The sequence below is a fragment of the Paramisgurnus dabryanus genome, chromosome 3 (assembly GCF_030506205.2).
Source record: "Paramisgurnus dabryanus chromosome 3, PD_genome_1.1, whole genome shotgun sequence".
NCBI lineage: Eukaryota > Metazoa > Chordata > Actinopteri > Cypriniformes > Cobitidae > Paramisgurnus > Paramisgurnus dabryanus.
The window spans coordinates 11,273,552-11,287,772 of record NC_133339.1 but is presented as its reverse complement, the minus strand read 5'-3'; the positions used below and the strand labels follow the sequence as shown (position 1 = coordinate 11,287,772).

Genomic DNA, 14,221 nt, shown 5'->3' with positions numbered 1-14,221 from the left:
AAATATATCAAATGAAAGACAGAACAGACCCTCTGCTTTCAAACAAACAATAAACAAACAAACAAAACAGGGAAAAAAGTTTCATCCTATCTATATTTTTTCTCTGCGTATAAACTCTTAAATATGGGTATTTTTCTTTGAAAATAATTTTTTTGCAAAAAGCTGAAATAATAAATTTTTTGTGAAAGAACTTTGTTAGAGATCAGATTCAGAACGATTATAAAAACATAAACGGAGTTTAAAATTAGTAAATAACTTTTTTGCTTCAGTTTTTTTAAAAATTGGGTAAATGCGCCATTTGATAGTCGCAATATTACAGATTAACATTAAAATTAATCATTAACAAATTTTTTTATGCAAATGTTTTCTCTTAATTGACAAGTTAACTCGGCAATGGCGGGGAAAGAGTTAATGTACCGTAATCGTCTCGACTCAGTGCTGCCCTGATAGCTTGGTAGAGTAATTATTTGAATAAATAATAATTTGTATTGTTTATGTATCGAACACAGCCTTTCGCACAGTCGCGGTTGAGAATACTTTGAAAGCTGTGCGGACGCGGAAAAAAGTATACTAGCCCTTAAGATAGTTGTAGTTTAGTTATGCTATAATCAACCATATTGATTAAGTAGCTTAGGTTGTTTTCACATATGTTGGTGCGCACCGTGGTGCGGCCTCGGAGCGCACCAAAATACATTGTATCATTTTTCAGTTAGTGCGGTCCGTGTTCACATATATATATTTTTTACTTTACTCGAAATGCCGCACCGTACACCATGTGACAACGGTCAGCGCTGTCATTGGTCTCTGACAGCTCTTACCGTCTCATGACCACCCCCACATTTCCACGACAACCAGCTTGACAGGGAGAGCGCAGCTATCAAGATGTGGAGATAAACTATGCACGTCTTTGAGAAGTTTCTTTGCTTTAACGCGAAATTGCGTAGCTGTTCTATTAAAGCCTTTCTCACGGAGCCGTTTGCTAAAAGCCCGTAATGTCACTATTTGTGTGTGGAGGACAGCTATGCATTTATAAAATCATCAGCTCAAACGTATAGGAGACAGCGAATCTCTATGCAACGGACCAGGATTGGCTTGTTTGTTGTTAAAGGACAAGTTCGGTATTTTAGACTTAAAGCCCTGTTTTCAGATTGTTTATGGTCAAATAGAATGGTTTTGACTGAAATTTCGACATTTGCGGCTGTCCTGAGAATTTTTGCGTGTTTGTGTTTCAGCTCAGACCTCTACAATGGGTTTAATGGTGCACTGGAACAATCCTTCCTAAAATGCATTAAACTTTCGTTTACAAAGACGTGAAACTCACCGAGTGGTCAGGGGTGTTCACTGATATGCTCTCACAAAAATTGCTGCAAAAGATGCTTTCCAACAGCTGTTTTAGCATTCGTTGTTAACTTGTGGACCTATTTTTCCAAACGCCTCACACCCGTACATTCTTCCGCTTAGAGCTTGAATAATAGACACTCCAGCCCAGGTGGTGGCGCTTATCCGCCTTTGCCAATAGCAAGAATAGAAACAAAGTTCCCGGCGCGGAGTAATACCGTACCTCACAGGACATCTAATACAACTCAATGGAGCTGGTAAAAACTACGATTAAACCTGTTGGAATGCGTCTTTTGGAGCGATTTTTGTGTGAGCATACCAGTGAACACCCCTGACCACTCGGTGAGTTTCACGTCTTTGTAAACGAAAGTTTAATGCATTTTAGGAAGGATTGTTCCAGTGCACCATTAAACCCATTGTAGAGGTCTGAGCTGAAACACAAACACGCGAAAATTCTCAGGGCACCCGCAAATGTCGAAATTTCAGTCAGAACCTTTCTTTTTCACCATAAACAATCTGAAAACAGGGCTTTAAGTCTAAAATACCGAACTTGTCCTTTAACCCACAATATAACACCCGGCTCACGTCACAACGAAAGCCCAGTGGCTCAAACATGTGGAGAACTTCCTGTATTTGGTTCGGCCCGAGGTCCAGCAGTGTTCACACCACAGGTGGGTCGCCCCAGAGTTCGGCAACAGCCGCTCCGAGACCACCTGTTTAGAGCGGTCTCGGAGCGGCTGTTTAGTGCGCACCCGAGTGCGGCTGTTGTGTTCACACTGACCCAAACGCACCGTACTCGGAGCGACACGTCATTTGGGCCAACCTAAACAGTGTATATGTGAAAACACCCTTACTATATTTAATGCCGGTTTTTCATGGACAGGTTTTATCCTAGTCCCAGACTAAAATGCATGTTTAAGTTAAGCTCCTTAATTTAAAAACACCTTGTACTGACATATATTAACATATATCAGTGCCACTGGTTTGCCTCAAGATGCACACCAGTGTTGTCTTTTGTAAGGTATGTTTGTAAAAACTTAAAGACAGAGTGAACGATATCTGAAAAACGCTTTGGAAAAGAGAGTCGGGCTGACTTCTAAAACACACTTGTAGCCAATCAGCAGTAAGGGGCGTGTCTACTAACCTGGGTTGCGTATGTGTGGTACCGGTCTATCAAAAGAAGGGGTAGGGGCGAGTTTGTTTAGGTGATTTCAAATGTCAACATTGGCTTTCAGAGATCATGGACCCTGCCTTTAATATAACCAAGATTTAATCCAAGATTAATCTAAACCCTGTCCGGGAGACCGCCCCTAAATCTATTAAACAGAGCAATAATAAAAAAAGGAATGCAACGAAAACTATTTGGCAAAAAATAGCAAAGATAAAGCAAATATATGCTTCTGAAACTTATGAAAACGAGAGGGCCAGATTCATGGTAAACACAAAGGAAAACACCAAAAATTGTTCCTGCCCTTGGAGTTGTGTTGGTCCTGCAGGATTTCCTGCTCTGGTAACATGACCGCATGATATTGATTTTGTTTAAATGCCGGTTTATGGCTAGACGATCCCTGTACAGTGATTGGCCACCCACATAAACTCCGCCTCATCAGACAGAAGAACAAACAGCTTGTCTGTTCAGCTGCACATCTAACACTCATAAAACATGAAGGCGATTACTAAAAAGTTACTAATTTAATGGTAACACGACTTTACTTGATGTTTTAAAGCCAAAGAATTTAATTTTTTTTTTTAAATATGTGTAGGGTGTGATTTGCTGGTGGTGGGGTGGTGGGCAGGATTACCCCCCCAGTCTTTATATCCCAGCCTCTTATTAATTATTTTAGAGGGTTTTGCAGCTAAAGACAGTCAAAATTTCTTAAATACATATGAAATGACTAAAGTGACATTTGTGAAAATAATGTTGACAAAATAAGTGATAAGAATTTTTACCGAAAACAATAAAATATTCGATGACGTGATCAAATAGCAACAAGTGTAAAGTTAGAGGCATGCAATAGTTTTAGTTGCCGAACATTCAAGGCATCCCTAAAAATTAATTTAGTTAATTTTTAAATGAACTTGGCTTCTCAAACTTATGGTAAAAACATACACAATGCAATAAAGGCAAAAGCAGATGCATGTGATTCAGCTTTTGCATCTGTGCCCATCATCTATTTAATTGAGAAATTAGACAAGTAAGCTTAAAAATAACTACTGGTAGTAAAATATATAAACTGTAAAATGATGAATAAGTGGTTCACATACTCTGAAATAGCAGGCAGTATATACAGTCGAGTGAAATTAGATAAACTGAAACACTTTTTTACCATTCATCATAATAAAAATATAAATTAGCTTAATTTAGCTGAATTGGCCCTACAGTCTAACATCTGTGTACTATGCAGTGTGCAGTATGGTAGTATGAAAGAGCACAGTAATAATTTACAGGTACCTGCTCAAAAACAACAACACAATCCAACACACTTAACAGTTCTGATGTTTCACACTTTCATGACACAACGTAAACGCAGTACAAAGCCCAGTTGAGTTTCAAAGCAGATGGCAGTGAAGTGCAACGCACACAAGCACACACTTACACACAGATAGTCTACACTATTAAAGGGCGATGCTCTGAGCCACACAGGGAGCTTATTAGTGAAACACAAAGCAACGCTCGCTGCTGTGTGATCTTTACTGTGACTCTGAAGTGTGAGACAAACATGTTTTCAGAGGAGAAATGAACCAGAGGAGAATAAAGACCCTGATAAATCACAGCTGAACTGTAGACACCTTCAACAAGTGCCCTTAAAAATACCAACATCAGACAGATGATAAGTACTCATCAGAAACCATGAGACCGAGCATTTTGGGTTGCCTGAGGTCTCACCTAAAACTGAAAGAAGACAAACTTTGGCATTTGTCACTTTGATATTTTGTGTTTGTTTTCATGTCATGTCATGACCAGAGTGAGCGAGTGAGAGTGAGAGAGAGAGAGAGAGAGAGAGAGAGAGAGAGAGAGAGAGAGAGAGAGACGTCATAATTGTACGTTTATATAGGGGATCGAATGAAATGTACATCATTATTTCCTGAAAGTCAACTTCTTAAAGAAGACATATCATTAAAAACTGACTTTTTCTATGTTTAACTGCTATAATTGGGTCCCCAGTGCTTCTATTAACCTAGAAAATGTGAAAAAGATCAACCCAGTAACTTAGTTTTGGTAAACCATTTTCTGCAAGCAATCATTAAAATATGGCTCCCCCTGTGATGTCAGAAGGGGATAATACCCCCCCTTAATCTGAACTATCCAACCACGACACTCCCATTATGTGCAGAGATCAACTCATTTGCATTTTAAAGGACACACCCCATTGCATTTTTGCGCTCATCTACAAAGTTTCAATTTTAACATGTTTTAATAAATGATCTATATGATATTTTAAGCTAAAACTTCACATATGTACTCTGAGGACACCAAAAATTAATTTAACATCTTAAAAAAGTGAAATGTCCTCCTTAAATGATGTAGAATGAAAGGTAAAGATGTGTTGGCTTTAGTCTGGTGTGGTATGACATGGTGAGTATATATTGACAGATTTTATTCCTCTAACCGTCGGGGTTGTGTTGGTCCTGCAGGATTTCCTGCTCTGGTAACATGACCGCATGATATTGATTTAGTTTACATGCCGGTTTATGGCTAGATGATCCCTGCGCAGTGATTGGCCACCCACATAAACTCCGCCTCCTCAGACAGAAGAACAAACAGCTTGTCTGTTCTGCTGCACATCTCACAGTCCTTAAACTCTTTAACATTTCACAAAATTAAGATGTTTACTAAAAAAATACTAATTTAATGGGAAACACGACTTTACTTGATGTTTTAAAACTAAAGAATTTATACAAATCTTGGTAATGACATCACATCACAACCTGCTATAAAAAATATGTGTAGGCACAGGGGGCAATTTGCTGGGGGGAATAGGGAGGACTACCCCCCCAGTCTTAATGGGAAACACGACTTTACTTGATGTTTTAAAACTAAAGAATTTATACAAATCTTGGTAATGACATCACATCACAACCTGCTATAAAAAATTGGTGTAGGGAGAGGGGGCAATTTGCTGGGGGGAATAGGGAGGACTACCCCCCAGTCTTTATATCCCTACCTCTGATGAATTATTTCAGAGGGTTTTGCAGCTAAAGACAGTCAAATTTCGTTAAATGCCCATGAAATTACTAAAGTGCATTTGTGAAAATAATGTTGCCAAAATAAATTATACGAATTTTACTGAACAATAACATTTTTGACGACCCGATCAAATAGCAACCAAAATGATAATTTTAGAGGGTTTTGCAGCTAAAGACAGTCAAATGTGTTAAATACCTATTTAAATTGTGAAATTTGTGAAAACAAGGCATTTCAATAACTGACTCATAACCTTTTTATTGCCATTAAAGTGAAATGACTGAACCTTAACATTAGAGCATGATAAAAATGTGCTTATTTTCAAGAAAACATGTTAGACGCACGCAAAGGGTTTAGCATGTGAACTTTTCATATGCAAAATATATTAATAATATCCACACTGACTTAACACAACCTATTATTCAACATCACAACCTCTTATAAACATTATGTATGTGCATTAAAACAAAGTTACCAATCAAATCAGAGCTCATTTACATCTAGAAGTCTGTGCACTGTAAAATATTCCTTGTTGCATTTGAATTTTTAGGTTTAATCAATTTAAAGGTGCAGTGTGTAATTTTTAAAAGGATCTCTTGCAAAATAATACAGTATACAAAACTATATTAACAGGGGTGTATAAAGACCTTTTTATAATGTCCCATTATGTTTTTATTACCTTAGAATGAGACGTTTATCTACATACACGGAGGATCCCCTTACATGGAAGTCGCCATTTTGTGCCACCATGTTTCTACAGAAGCTCTTAATGGACAGACTTTTTTTGCTAAGTTGTCTCCGTCAATGACATGTTTTTCCGGTGGCGGCTACCGTAACTTCTCTATGCGTTTCAAAAGCGAGGGGTGAGCAGTGGACTGTTGCAAATTCGCAACCTCACCACTAGATGCCGCTAAAATTTACACACTGCACCTTTAAAGTTTTAAATTATAACTTGAAATAAGCAACTCCTCACTAGTCAAGAAAGTTGTAAATTCAAGTTGATTAAACTTAAACATTTAAGTGAAACAAGGAATTTTTTGTGTGGTCCAGTCCCAAAACTCGGTTTTATTTGTAAGATTAAGATAAAAATGATCAGGAATAACATAATTATGGCATTATGTCAGTGAAACAGCTGTGAATGAGAGCGTGGTCCATGTGGACTGGACTCAGATCAGTTTTAATTATCAGTGACAAGCTGCATGTAACCTGTGCGGTCAGAAGCTCACGCCCCGCTGCTTTCATCTCAAACCTGTTCATTATCACCTGAAATAAAAACCACTAACAGGCAAACTACAACACAATCGCTGAGGTCCAGATGGAGGATTTCCTCCAATTACAGAAAAACAACAGGACAAAAGACTAAGTCTCTCTCTCTTTTTCTCTCTCTCTCTCAGTCAGGTGGTCTTATTAGTCTTCATTGTGTGCCGCTGAGAATCCACAGTGTCGTTTTTACACCTCATTTGTGGGAAAATACGTTTGGAAAAACAAACAGCATGTCTGTCCTCAGTGCCAGCGTGCAAAGCTGTTGGATTTCCCTCAGAAAATCAAACTTCTCTCTGTTTTTCATCATCTCTCCATCTCTCCCATCATCTACAGCTGTGTTGTTTGACTTTAATATTAGCCTATCAGCATGTGGAGAGATGTTATTGGAAACTTGTCTGGCTCATAGGTTGATCTTTCATAGCTCAAGAGACTTAAGGTAAAAGAATTTATATAAAAAAGACACAAATGGAGTAAGAGTACGGAGGCATGTTGTGATTTTCCTTTACTATGGGTTACGTGAATCTCTGCGTGTCATACAAACACTAACAAGAAATCCTTCGGTCTTTAACATCGTGTCTCTGTGTGTATTGTGTGATCGAGCGGTGTTATAACGTACAGAAGGCATAAGAGGTCCGTCGTTCCTCTGAGACCAACGCCGAAAGTGTCTTAATAAAGCAAAGAGACAGAAGATCATTTTAAAGTCTTATGACACAAAGTGAAGCCTCCTGTCAGCTCTCAGAGGACCTGAAGAATCATAACACAACAAATCCAAACAATAATAACTCTGCTGGTATTAACCTCTCTCCAAACACCCACTGATGCTCACGCTGACAACCAGAATTCAATTTGTCCGTTATGACGGTCTGAACCCAAATAAATGTAATATTTCTTCACATCCAATTAGGAAATAAGCCAAAGAAGAGATTTCTTCAGCGGGATCAAGCCAGAAGATCTAAACACAGCTGGGACGGTTTTATTAATCACATCCGACTGAAATGTTTAAGATTAAAAAACAAATTCAACTTTAATATGCTTTAATAAGCAGTTTGAATATCTACTGGTCTGTTACTTTTAATTTGGCAGACAATTTTATCTAAAGTGACTTAAGAGCTTATAGTTTTCATCAGTATCTTTCTAACCCATGACATCGGATGATTGACAGGATGATAATGGAGGAAGAAGCTAAAAAAACACTTGTTAATAAAGGTTTTATTTCTTTCTTTAATATGTCTTTGTTTTATTGTTGTTGGGTTTTCATAATATCAAAAAGTAATAAACCACAAACTAAGCATCTGTTTTAAAGTAAGGGGTCTTTTTATTTCTGCAACAACGCATATTACTGGCATATCATCTGGTTTTTTTGTTTGGTTAACAACGAATAAGGTTAAAACTGATCAAGGTCTAAAATTGAAGATTAGCAGATCCCTGGAGATTGAGAAATTCATTAGGTTTGGTTTATTTATATTTAAAGATATATTACTATTTAAAAACTAGACACACTTTTTATTTAACTCAATGTGTGGCTTTTGCACTTTTTAAAGTATACTTCTACTCTAATTGAGTTATAATAAATGAAAAAATCTAATTGAATAGATGTTTAGGCTTTTATCTGATTACTCGGTTAATATGGAGAAAATTATTTAAATAATTGAAGCCCTAGTTTACCATCTTAAAAACAAGTTCACAACAAAACAACCTTCAATGACATTTTAAGTGTTGCTTTATTAAATTAAGAAATAAAGGAGAATGAGTCCCTGTGGAGAGCATCTGTGATCAGACGCTATAATCAGAACTGAGTCTGTTTAGTTCTCAATCTTTCGTAACGTACGACCCACCAATAACTGTTTAAAACATTCAGTCATGATAGTATCAATAAAGAATAACAACAAAAAATAAACATTGCAAATTTGTGACATGCCTTTTGCGTCAGTAATGTCCCTAAAGGTACACCTGGTGGTACCCTTGTAAATGATTGTTTGCAATGGAAAAGCAGAACCGTATAGGTGTCATTTTGAGTAGAAAAAAACATTTAAAGTTTAAGATGTAAAGGTGGACTTTTAGGCTTAGACTTTAGACTTTATCTTTATTCAAGGGTAGTAACTTTGAGATTAAGAAGTTACATCTTTAAAGGTAAAAAACTAAAACACATACTAAAAAAAAAGTACATTTAGATCGTTTTAATTAAAAGTTATAATTTAAGTTTTAAGTTTGATTCATTCTATCAACTTTCTATTAACGCCAAAAAACCGTGTGCACGTAAAAATATTAAAACATAAGCACTATTTGGACGGGATAAGTTTTCCAAACAACGTTTGAGTTTCAACGTGTCCCCCACCAAGTCCGTGATTTTATGTACCGATTCGGACGGGATTAAAATTCTCAGGTTATTCCAGAGATGGGAGTGTATGTGTCATGCGTTTGGGCGTTGCAGAAGATCACGTGCTATGGGTACGCGTGTTTGTAATGTTTAATATTTTGCTTTAAATGTACAATTATTACAGAACATGTAATTTATTAATCTAATATTAACAAATCAAAAGAACTTATACAAATCCTCAAAAGCAGCCTACGTGTTTTAAATAACTGGCTGCTTATAATAAACCCAAACAAATGAAGAAATAAGGATTAGTAACTATTTTTTATCTTTATTAATTAACATTACCATTCCGGAGTTGAACAAAATGAGGTTGAGTTTACCATATACTGATATTACAGTGGCCAGCCTCAACAGTGTTTGATATTCAACTTGATTTAATTATTTTATTTCGCCGAATGGAAAAAACATCCATATTTCAATGAATGGGATTCACATATACAATATACGAGCGTTAGTAAGACCTTACGGCAGATCACGTTGGCCAAAATATGACAAGAACCTCGTTTACAAAAGATATTGCGGGCAAACACATTGCATTCGGACGGGATTACATTTCTCAGAGGACCTCTGAGTTCGGTGAAAACCAGTAGGTAAATTGCTCTGGAATTCTTACGGAGGTCCTCAGAGAAAAACACAGACATGGCCAATTCGGACGGGATTAAAAACACAGAGGACCTCTGAGAAGCACGATTTTCTTAGATGTCCCCCTGTAAAACTAATCCCGTCTGAATAGGGCTATAAATGAGCTTTTAGATCATGCATCTTGAATGAGCGTCTTTAATTCATAAGAAAAATCTGATGATCACAGACCATAGTCAACATTAAAGTACAAAAATACATGGTGCTCAAGTTATTTCACATTTGTGTCATCACACTGAGTTCTGAAGATACAAAACTTTAAGATATCATAGACAAATCATGGAGTTTAGTCAAAAACTCATATATTGACGTCATTCAATCGGGAAGTAGAGGACTGTAGTCCAAACCGGCCGTTCGCTGTAGGCTTTGAAAGGCGAATTCTGTTAAAGAAAATATATCGCCTGCCAGTGAACTTTGAGCTTTATCACTTTACAGGTATTATTTATGCTATAATAGCAACATAACACACTAACTAAACTTTGAAAAATGGGTTCAGGAAGAATGTGACCTTTAAGAATTTAACAACCAAATGGTATCCTTTATATCCTTTATATGTGCTTGGTAATTTAAACTCTTGGTGTGTTTGGTATTTAAACTCTGACACTTCTGTGCCACAGCCTGCGTGTAGCTGATATTACAGAAGAACCTAAAGAATCTCTCGAAAACATTTCACTTTATATTATATAATATAAGATAAGTCATATAAGGCCTGTAAGTGTCCAATGCACCCGCATACAGTGTGTGCGTGTGTGTGCGTTTGTGTGTTGGTGCAGTGCTCCAGACACAGCAGTCATGAGCTCTAATGAGACAAAGTTGAAAAGTAAAAGCAAAGTATGATGCAAACTGACCAAACCCTTACACTACACCTCATTACTGACCTGCAGAGTGAGAGAACGAGAACGAGAACGAGAACGAGAGAGAGAGAGAGAGAGAGAGAGAGAGAGAGAGAGAGAGAGAGAGAGAGAGAGAGAGAGAGAGAGAGAGAGAGAGAGAGAGAGAGAGAGAGAGAGAGAGAGAGAGCGAGCAGATGTTATTGGTTTAGTTCAATTAAATGCTCTGAATTAAATTGAGGGTTGGTGACCACACAGTTTCCAATAACAGAGCCATTGTGTGTGTGTTTGTGTGTCGTTGCGTATGTGCATGCATGCATGTGTGTGTGTTTTGATCAATGCATCAATGTTTCTCTCTGTACACTTCAAGTAATTGTTTTCAGCACTACACACTACTGAGGGACTGAAATCAATCAGTGAATCTCAGATTATTGCTCAATCTCAGGGTTGTTTGCACTGAAACAGCGATGTTGCATTCTGTCACACTGTTAAGTGTTTGAAATATTTGCTTGTTACCGGAAGAGCGAAGGTTTTTTGAAAAGAGCCGAGCTGCTGTCACGCCTCTGAAGAATTACATCACTTATAAACTACGTTCGCGCTGTAAAATAATGCATGAATAAAAATGTAAAAATCTGCCCTTAGGCTTTTTATGCAAGATGTACGATATACGGTAATGCTATAAAGAGGAATGATTGAGGTCTTTACACATGTATAGACGTGCTAACTGTGCTGTAAGGGGTCAAAGTGTGCATGGCTGAATTACTACCTCAAGAATTTATTTCCAACGAGTCAATGGTCAGTTAATTATTCCATAAAAAAGTGTTTTATCTCGATGCATTGCCTCACTGATCTGGAGACGGATGAAATATGGTCACGTTACTGTAAAACATGAGATGAGTCTTGTAGAGTAATCATCATACATTAAATCATCTCCGAAGAAAAAGTTAACCATGAAGAATAAACATGGAGGAGCAGAAAGAATGAGTAAGCTAGTGAAAATCGATGCGTGATTGATCGGAGGACTTTCAGAGAGTTGCATGAGGAGTTTGTGTTAAGCAGAGGCGACAGTGTCACACCGGTGGGTGGAGAGAGAGAAAGCGAGAGACTGATGCAGCCATTATCAGACCTGAATGAACCGCAGCACAGATTGTTTGTGGTCACACCAGCTCACTCCAGCTGTTCCCACCTCCAAACTTTCAACAAACTTCATCACCGAAGCAATTAAAGCTCTGCCGGTGTGCGCTCGAGCCTGTGGGTCGTGAGATGGGGTGGCTGTTTGCTTTCTGGACTGTGAGTCGAGTTTAAACGCGGGTCTCTCGACGGCCCTGATGCGGCATCGGGTCCGGGGCGGGAAGCTCTCCGGTGTAAAGAGCTTTATGAGGAGGAAAACGAATCCATCACAACTACGGATCATCCAGAAATCAATGGAGCTCTGCCGTCTACGGCGGACGCATCTGTTAGCAGAAGCTCTTCACACAAAGCTCTCATTTCCACAGGGTTTCAACCAGATTGCAGTGGAGAGCTGTAAACTTCACCGAATGCACAAATGCTGTGCTGTGTGAGAAACTCAACACTGCTGAGGCAGCACCACATCCACAGCGAAATCCAATATTACAGAAAAAACTAACAAACTTTACAGGAGATGCCGCGTGTGTCTGCATGAATGTGTTTATGCACATATGTACATAAGAATACGGGCAACATGGCAAATATAATTAAGTAAACCTTAGCAACCCTAAAACAAACCCTAATACAATGTCAAATACAAGCACACTATACTGTGGCACTTTGGTAAAGTTACATTTATGCATTTGGCACACGCTTTTATGCATTACACATATTTTTAGGCCTGTAAAAAGATTAATCATGATTAATCGCATACAAAATACATTTAGTTTTTGCATAATATATTTGTGTGTGTAATTATTATGTATATATAAATACTGACATACATAAATATATATATATATAAATAAGTGCACACACATATTTTATGCAAAACAAACTTTTATTTAGTATGTGATTAATCGCAATTAATCGTGATTAATCGTTTGACAGCCCTAATATAAACTGTGTGTTCTCTGGGTTCGAACTCATGGCCTTTTGTGCCGCTAATGCAATGCTCAACCACTGAGCTACACAGGAGCCGTTCAGTATTACTCTGGGTTCACATCAGCTGCATTTGAGGGGTCAAAACGCGTCTACCGCATCTAGTTTGCCACTTGAACATTTTCAGTTTACTCGTTTCACTCGCGAGTGAAAGCCGCGCATAAAATTCTAGTCATCGAGACATTCACGTGGAAATTTGCGTCATGGGAGGTGCTTCTGCGACTCGCTTTCTGTAATCAGGTCACTACTAAAGGAAGCTCCTGATTGGTTAACGCAGAATGTTTTTTTTTCGCCAAAGTTCAAATTTTTTACTCGCACGTTTGCCGTGGAAACGGTCAATTCGCGCGAACTACTACGCTGCACTAAACGCCTCATTCGCGCCGCGAGACCTCCCTACACATTGACTTAACATTGAAATCACTCGTACTTGACGCCTCTACCGCAGCTGGTCTGAACGCAGCATTAGAATGAATTCTGAGGTGATTTTTTATCTTAAAATTCACTGGGAATCTGTACAGAATCCTGTCGGGAATTCGGAATGGCCATAAGATCAAAGATGAGTGGAAACAGGAATGATTGGTTGATAAAGATTAAAGTCACACTTTGAGACAAGATATTGTATACATTGTAAAAATGATTAGTTGACTCGAAATACGTTGCGTTAAAAAAAATAAGTATGCAACTTTCATAATGTTATGTATCTCTGGTACGTAAGGTTGTTTTGACGTTGTTGTTACTTAACACAAAAGACCTCAAAGATGGCTGTGCCCACATTTACGTCAGGTGGATAAAAGTCTTTTTTATATCAAGGAAGAAAGTATGTGACCTGAATTGTTACTGCCTTTAGCAATGTAATACCTAAATGTTAATCACACTTAAAAATGATTTCTGAAATATAAATACAGCCTCGCGTCTTTGACCTGAATGAATCACTTCTGATAACGTTATCAGACAAGAGTGCTGATCTTTACAGAGCGATATCAGATGAATTATATTTCACTGCTGTGTGTGTGTGGTTTCAAAAGACATCACACTGAACTGCTCCTCTGGGAAAGACCTGAACATTTTTCCTTCCCAACGTACCACGAATCTGTCAGTGGAGCTTCCTCTGGCTCTTGTTAATAGCATCTAATGCATGTAAGAGAGAGAGAGAGAAATAGTGAGCGAGCGAGCGATCCTGTGGACAATCCCAGCACTTATAGCGCTCATATTATCTTTTGTTCATATTATTATGAAAATTCAACTCAGAACTTTCTTCTCTGCCTGAATTGATCATTAATTGAAACTGAGTCAACCATTGACATCAGACAGGTACATGGACATTCTCCATTATGGGCGTTTAACACGATACGCGGCAGTGTCTACTTCATTTTCAATAGGAGACGTGCAGAAAGCGGGCGGTTTCAGAGGTGAAGCGGAGTCGGACTGCACGCCTTGCTCGTGCTTCCAAATTCCTGCCCCTTCTGTGGACACGGCCCT

At 38.1% G+C, this 14,221-nt stretch overlaps 1 protein-coding gene across 7 annotated transcripts in view; it reads right to left on the bottom strand.

Moving 5' to 3' along the window:
* Positions 1-14,221, bottom strand: part of LOC135768879 (RNA binding protein fox-1 homolog 3-like) — a 291,731-nt gene that overhangs the window by 47,375 nt on the left and 230,135 nt on the right. The gene's annotated exons all lie outside the window — the stretch shown is intronic.